Raw genomic sequence first — 8492 nt, forward strand, 5'->3', positions numbered from 1 at the left:
CATCTGCAGACCCACCATTGCTAGGAATGCTGTGCCCACCATTGCCAGGGTTGCACCCACCATTGCCAGGGATGCACTCACCATTGCCAGGAATGCTGCCACCATTGCCAGGAATGCTGCCACCATTGCCAGGAATGCACCCACCACTGCTAGGAATGCACCCACCATTGCCAGGAATTCCCTCACCATTGCCGGGAATGCTGCCACCATTGCCGGGAATGCTGCCAACATTGCCGGGAATGCTGCCAACATTGCCGGGAATGCTGCCAACATTGCCGGGAATGCACCAACCATTGCCAGGGATTCACCCGCCATTGCCAGGGATTCAGCCACCATTGCCAGGAATGCAGCCACCATTGCCAGGAATGCAGCCACCATTGCCAGGAATGCTGCCACCATTGCCGGGAATTTCACCCACCATTGCCAGGAATGCAGCCACCATTACCGGGAATGCAGCCACCATTACCGGGAATGCAGCCACCATTACCGGGAATGCAGCCACCATTGCCGGGAATGCAGCCACCATTGCCGGGAATGCAGCCACCATTGCCGGGAATGCAGCCACCATTGCCAGGAATGCAGCCACCATTGCCAGGAATGCTGCCACCATTGCCGGGAATTTCACCCACCATTGCCAGGAATGCAGCCACCATTACCGGGAATGCAGCCACCATTACCGGGAATGCAGCCACCATTGCCGGGAATGCAGCCACCATTGCCGGGAATGCAGCCACCATTGCCGGGAATGCTGCCACCATTGCCGGGAATGCTGCCACCATTGCCGGGAATTTCACCCACCATTGCCGGGAATTTCACCCACCATTGTCAGGAATGCAGCCACCATTGCCGGGAATTTCACCCACCATTGCCGGGAATTTCACCCACCATTGCCAGGAATTTCACCCACCATTGCCAGGAATGCAGGCACCATTGCCAGGAATGCAGCCACCATTGCTAGGAATTCACTCACCATTGCCAGGAATGCAGCTCCACAATTGCAATTGCCAGGAATGCAGCCACCATTACCATCAGTGCAGCCATGGAGGGCAGGACGAGCGCTAAAGACATCCTACAGGAGAATCTCCTGTTTACACAGCGGCCTCTTTAAGAGAAAGTCCTGCCTCCTTTGATGGACAGCACAGTCGTCCAATGGCAGAGACGGGACTTCCTATTACAGAGGCTGCCGTGTAAACAGGAAATTCTCCTCCTGTGTGCACGGCACTCGTCCCGCCTCCTCCCTTCCGAGGCAGCCGGACTATATATCTTTTGTGGCCCCGGCGCTGGGAGATCGCCGGGGGGCCACAAAAGATATATATGTTTAAATAATCAGGCGGGCCGTTCAAAACCGGACCGCGGGCCGCGATTGGCCCGCGGGCCGGACTTTGGGCATGCCTGCCTTAACGTGATTACATGGGTATTGTGGAAGAGGGTTGGGACATCCTTTAGGTTTATTATCCTGTCTGCCTTATTATAGTAAGTAAGGGGAAATCTCTCCAAGAGACACACAAACTGCATTTTTTTTTTTTTTTTTTTTTTTTATCAAAACAAAATGAAAAAGAAAGCACATTTAGTACATCTCTACAATACATGCACATTTTCCTCATGCTTTATCTATTTAGACAAGCTGCAAGCATAATGAAAAAAAAAAACTTAATTTTAAATTACAGTCATGTGAAGACAATGCCAACGGACAAAGTGCCACGCATGCTCAGAATAAACTAAGAGACTAAAGCAATTGGCTACTGACCTGTTTATAGTCCCGACGTTCGTGTTTGACGTCACCTCGTTCGGAGTGATTGGATTTTCCGACAACCTTGTGCGACCGCGTGTATGCAAGACAAGTTTGGCCCAAAATCCTTTCCGAAAAAAATCAGACGGATTTTGTTGTCGGAATGTCCGAACGTGTGTACAGGGCATAAGCCTGTGGTGTCAGCCCTGCCTACTTCATTTTTTGATGGATCACAAAGAACACAGACCTTTCTTCATCAAGTCCTTAACGTGTAGGTTCATCTTTTCACACGAAAAAAGGAAAAGGTGAACTAACTCGCCTCCCATTCCCCAGAGCATTTCCCTCCGTGGATGATTAGCTTTCACTGCCCATGCAGCCAGTTCAAGGTGGTCTAAGGATTTGAAAGTAATGTTTTTAAAGTGATTAAACATTGGGAAATGTGCATGCATTGTGGGGATGTACTGAATGTTTGTTTTTATTTTATTTCACCTGGACATACAGTACACTTGAAATTTATCACCAGAGATTAACCCCTTGCCCACTGGGGTATTTCTTAAAGCGGGAGTCCACCGGGACTCCGCGTTTTTTTTTTTTATTTATTTATTTTTTTTTTTAAAGCCAGCAGCTACAAATACTGCAGCTGCTGACTTTTAAAATAGTGACACTTACCTGTCCAGCGCGCCCGCGATGTCGGCACCCGAAGCCGATCGCTAGGTCGTCTGTCGGGTCCTGCCGCCACCATCTTGGGTATGGGAATCAGGAAACGGAGCCTTTCGGCTTCATTTCCCGGTTCCCTACTGCGCATGCGCGAGCCGCGCGGCGCAATCCGGACGGTCCCCGCTGCCTCTGGGAACTGTGTGTTTCCCAGCAGGCAGCGGGGCACTTGCGCAAAGGGGCGGGCAGTTGCGGAAAGGGGCGTAATCTACGCCCCTTTCCGCAGACAGCTATCCCAGAAGTGGGTGCAGTTACCTGGATTATCCAGGTAACTGCACCCCCCTCCCCCCTGAAAGGTTCCAATTGTGGCGCCGGAGGGGGGGGGGGATTCCGATGAGCGGAGGTCCATTTTAAGGTGGACCTCCGCTTTAATGTTTAGTATGTGTTAAAAAATGTTGGCAGTAAATTATTTTAAACCCCCAAACAGTTATATTTTCTGAAAAACAAACCCTGGAGAATAAAATGGTAGTTGTTTTTTATGTTGCACAATATTTACGCCACTATTTACCAGATGCATGTTTTTAGGGGAAATACTGTAAAATGAATATTCCAAGCACAATATTTTTTTTTTGCAAAATATAAAAGCTGAGGTTGCATCGAGTAAGTAGATACCAAACATGTCAAGCCTGAAAATTATGTATGCCCAAGAAATCACAGAAAACGTCTCTGTAGGCAACGCTTTTAAAATTTTTTTTTTACAGGTTATCAAATCGGTTTAAACTGTCAATTACGGCCCTAGAATTTTTGCTCACATTCTGACAATATCTCACGTTGGAACCCTATGCTGCGTGTTTTCATTGGGTCTAAAAATCAATAGCAATAAGCTTCCTTAACTAGTTGCTGACCGCCGGCCGTCAAATGACGGCCAGGCGGCGCACCTATTGTGGCAGGAGGCCGTCATATGACGGCCTCCCGTTTAAACAGGGAATGCGCGCGATCGTGCGCGCGCATCCCTGTTTCTTCGGTGGCGGCGTGTCACGGAGACACCGCTCGCCACCGAAGGGGGTGAACAGCCATGGCTGTTTACCACGTGATCGGCCGTGATGAAGTCACGGCCGATCACAGATGGTCACACCCCGAACGTGCACGGCGCATGCGCGCGATCGCGAGCACGCTGCGCTTGCACGTCGGTGGCGGCGTGTTCCCCGGGAACACTGCTCGTCACCGACGCTGGTAAACAGCCATTGGCCGGCTGTTTACCCACGTGATCGGCTGTGATCCTTTCACAGCCGATCACAAAAATGTAAACAAACTGCGGTAACGGGATGTTACTGGGTTCTCCTCCTCACACACCGATCGTGTGTGAGGAGGAGATTGCGGTAACATCTCGTTACCGCATACAGTGTACACCAATCATACTGATTGCCCCCCCCCCCCCAATAAAGAGGACCTGTCACCACCCCTCATAGTACCTGTCAATCACAGTCCATCAGAGTACCTGTCACAGCCCATCAGAGTACCTGTCAGCCCATCAGAGTACCCGAGTACCTGTCACAGCCCATCTGAGTACCCGAGTACCTGTCACAGTTCATCTGAGTACCCGAGTACCTGTCACAGCCCATCAGAATACCCGAGTACCTGTCACGGCACATCAGGGTACCCGAGTACCTGTCACGGCACATCAGAGTACCTGAGTACCTGTCACGGCACATCAGAGTACCCGAGTACCTGTCACGGCCCATCAGGGTACCCGAGTACCTGTCACGGCCCATCAGGGTACCCGAGTACCTGTCACGGCCCATCAGGGTACCCGAGTACCTGTCACGGCCCATCAGGGTGCCCGAGTACCTGTCACGGCCCATCAGGGTACCCGAGTACCTGTCACGGCCCATCAGGGTACCCGAGTACCTGTCACAGTCCATTAGAGTACAGAGTACCTGTCACAGCCCATCTGAGTACCCGAGTACCTGTTCCAGTCCATCTGTGTACCAGAGTACCTGTCACAGTCCATCTGAGTACCCGAGTACCTGTCACAGTCCATATGAGTACCTGTCACCAGGCCATCAGAGTACCCAAATACCAGTCACCAGGCCATCAGAGTACCCGAGTACCTGTCACCAGGCCATCAGAGTACCCGAGTACCTGTCACCAGGCCATCAGAGTACCCGAGTACCTGTCACCAGGCCATCAGAGTACCCGAGTACCTGTCACCAGGCCATCAGAGCACCCGAGTACCTGTCACCAGGCCATCAGAGTACCCGAGTACCTGTCACCAGGCCATCAGAGTACCCGAGTACCTGTCACCAGGCCATCAGAGTACCCGAGTACCTGTCACCAGGCCATCAGAGTACCCGAGTACCTGTCACCAGACCATCAGAGTACCCGAGTACCTGTCACCAGACCATCAGAGTACCCGAGTACCTGTCACCAGACCATCAGAGTACCCGAGTACCTGTCACCAGGCCATCAGAGTACCCGAGTACCTATCTCCAGCCCATGTCTCATAGAATATACGTTGGGGTGTTTGCTTTCCAAAATGGGGTCATTTTGTGGGTAATTTCACTGTCCTGGTGGTCCAGGACCTTCAAAAGTGTGATGGGTAGGAATGAAATGAGATGTGTCATTTATGCTCCTAGAACGCCTGAACGTACTACTTCAATGTTCGGCCTCTCTATGTGGCCAGGCTGTGTAAAAGTCCTACACATGTGGTATCGCCATACTTGGGAGGAGTAGCAGAATGTATTTTGGGGTGTAATTTTTGCTATATACATGCTATGTGTTAGAAATATCTTATAAATTGACAATTTTGTGTAAAAAAAAAAGTGTTTAAATTTTTTTCCACATATTCCAAAAACTTCTGGAAAAAAATGAACCATTCAAAAGACTCATTATGCCTCACAGATTATACGTTGGGGTGTTTGCTTTCCAAAATGGGGTAATTTTATGGGAAATTCCATTGTCCTGGTACTCCAGGGCCTTCAAAAGTGTAATAGGTGGTTGAGAAATGAGATGCGTAATTTTTGCTCGTAGAACGTCTGAAGGTACTACATCAATGTTAGTGCTCTGTATGTGGCCAGGCTGTGTAAAAGTCCTACACATGTGGTATCGCCGTACTCGGGAAGAGTAGCAGAATGTATTTTGGGGTGTAATTTGTTGTATGCATATGCTGTGTGTGAGAAATAACCTGATAATATGACAATTTAGTAAAAAAAAATAAAAAATCTTCATTTTGCAAAGAATTGTGGGAAAAAATGACAACTTAAAAAAACTCACCATGCTACTTACTTAATACCTTGGGATGTCTACTTTGTAAAAAGGGGTCATTTGGGGGGTATTTGTACTTTCCTGACTTGTTAGTGTCTCAAGAAATGAGGTACACCTGATGTACTGAAGGCCTGATCAGAAGTGATCAATTTTCAGTGATTGGCACCATAGTTTGTAGACTCTATAACTTTCACAAAGACCAAATAATATATACTAATGTGGGTTATTTTTACCAAAGATATGTAGCAGTATAAATTTTGGCCAAAATTTATGAAGAAAAATTACTAATTAGCAAAAATTTATGACAGAAACGAAGAAAAAGGCATTTTTTTCACAAAATTTACGTTTTATTTTATTTATAGCACAAAAAATAAAAAACCCACTAGTGATTAAATACCACTAAAAGAAAGCTCTATTTGTGTGGAAAAAAGGACGCAAGTTTCATATGGATACAGTGTAGGATGACTGAGTAATTGTCATTCAAACTGTGAGAGCGCTGAAAGCTGAAAATTGGTCTGGTCAGGAAGGGGGTGTAACTGCACTGTATTGAGGTGGTTAAAGTGGTTGTAAACCCCATTCATTAAATTTTATCTAAGCACATACTGTATATCTGTAGTTTACTTGTATGTATCCAAAGCTCAAAGTGTCGTTTCTCCCTGGTGCTTCGTTCCTTTGTTCTCCGACACAAGTTGTAAATTTGTGTACGGGAGGGTGATTGGAGGGAGATGAGCAGGGGGCTTTTCTATTCAGAATATACACTATTACCAAAAGTATAGGGATGCCTGCCTTTACACGCATATGAACTTTAATGGCATTCTAGGTTTAGTCTGTAGGGTTCATTATTGTGTTGACCCAACTCTTCTGGGAAGGCTGTCCGCAAGGTTTAGGAGTGTGTCTATGGGAATGTTTGACCATTCTTCCAGAAGCACGTTTGTGAGGTCAGGCACTGACGTTGGATGAGAAGGCCTGGCTTGTAGTCTCCACTCTAATTCATCCCAAAGGTGTTCTATCGGGTTGAGGCCAGGACTCTGTGCAGGCCAGTCAAGTTCTTCCACCCCAAACTCACTCATCTGTGTCTTTATGGTCCTTGCTTTGTGCACTGGTCCAAATCATTTGGTGGAGGGGGGATTATGGTGTGAGGTCGTTTTTTAGGGGTTTGTCTTGGCCACTTGGTTCAAAGGGAGGGAACTCTTAAGGCATCAGCATACCAAGACATTTCGGACAATTTCATGCTCCCAAATTTGTGGGAACAGTTTGGGGATGGCCCCTTCCTATTCCAACATGACTGCGCACCAGTGCACAAACAAGGTCCAGTTTGGGGTGGAGGAACTTGACTTCCACAGAGTCTTGGCCTCAACCCGATAGAACACCTTTGGGATGAATTGGAGCAGAAACTGCAAGCCAGGCCTTCTCATCTATCAGTGCCTGATCTCACAAATGCGCTTCTGGAAGAATGGTCAAACATTCCCATAGACACACTCCTAATCCTTGTGGACAACCTTCCCAGAAGAGCTGAAGCTGTTATATCTACAAAGGGTGGACCAACTCAATATTGAACCCTACGGACTAAGACTGGGATGTCATTAAAGTTTATGTGCATGTAAAGGCAGGTGTCCCAATACCTTTGGTGATATAGTTGAATAGTTATATGGTAACATAGTTGGCTCTGCACATTCCTTTGTCTTCTCCCTATGTGGAGGGTAGGTGTGTCCCTTTCCTCCAATCAGCTCTCACATAGGGGTGGGTGGAGAGACTTTGCATTATTATACTATTATTATTATTATAGTATTTGCACTATGTACTGCTGAATAATGAAGACATTTTTTTTTTTTTTAAACACGAGCTGCACTTTTCAAAGGGTATAGAGAGGGGAAGACAGCAGATATACAAATACAATTTATGTAGGAGAATTTGTTTCATCCCTGTGTATCATCTGAGTCTGTTCACTTCACTGGGTATATGTGAGGGTTTACATCCACTTTAACCCCTTGAATACCAGGGCATTTCTTAACATATGTTGGTAGGCAAGGTGTTAAATTTACAATTTGTAAATGTTAACAAATATAGATAGTTTCAATTTAAAAGAACCTTGTAATGGGGACGGACCTATGTATGCTGCCAATACTAATTTTGCCTTTTAAATGCTAGCTCCCTGGCTGTCATGCACATTTTTTTTTTCTTCAACACTTTCTGAAACATTGACATACAGTAAACAGCATGCAGCTTAGGATTTCTGACTTGCTGGCTGCAAACATTTTCCAGGTTCAGTGGATCAGAAGCTAGAAAAACCTGGGGCAGCCAAGCAAACAGAAACTTTTACTAGAAAGTTCACATTACAACCGCCATATCTCTCAGTAGAGGCTTCCTTTAACCACTACCCGCCTGCCGTCAAATAACAGCTGGGTGGAGCAGCTCTCATTCTGGGTGAATGTCACATGATGGTCCTCCAGAACGCCCGCTCATCGGTGCCCATCTCGGTAAAGAGCCGCTGACGGAGGCTCTTTACCACGTGATCAGCCGTGTCCAATCACGACTGATCACAATGTAAACAGGAAGAAGCGTTGATCGGCTTTTTCTCACTCGCTTCTGACAGACGTGAGTAGAGAAGAGCCGATCTGCTGCTCTCCTGATGGGGGGGGTCTATGCTGATTATTTATGAGCGCAGCCCCCCCTCGGATGCCCACCCAGGACTACCAGGGATTGCCACTGCACTGGACCACCAGGTATGCCACCCTAGACCACCAGGGAAATGCCAATCAGTGCCCATCCCCAATACCTGACAGTGCCATCAGTGATGCCGATCAGTGCCCACCAGTTCCACCCATGAGTGCCCATCAGGGCTGCA

The sequence above is a fragment of the Lithobates pipiens genome, unplaced genomic scaffold (genome assembly GCF_037356315.1).
Source record: "Lithobates pipiens isolate NorthernLeopardFrog02 unplaced genomic scaffold, aLitPip1_a1.2 Scaffold_16, whole genome shotgun sequence".
NCBI classification, from domain to species: domain Eukaryota; kingdom Metazoa; phylum Chordata; class Amphibia; order Anura; family Ranidae; genus Lithobates; species Lithobates pipiens.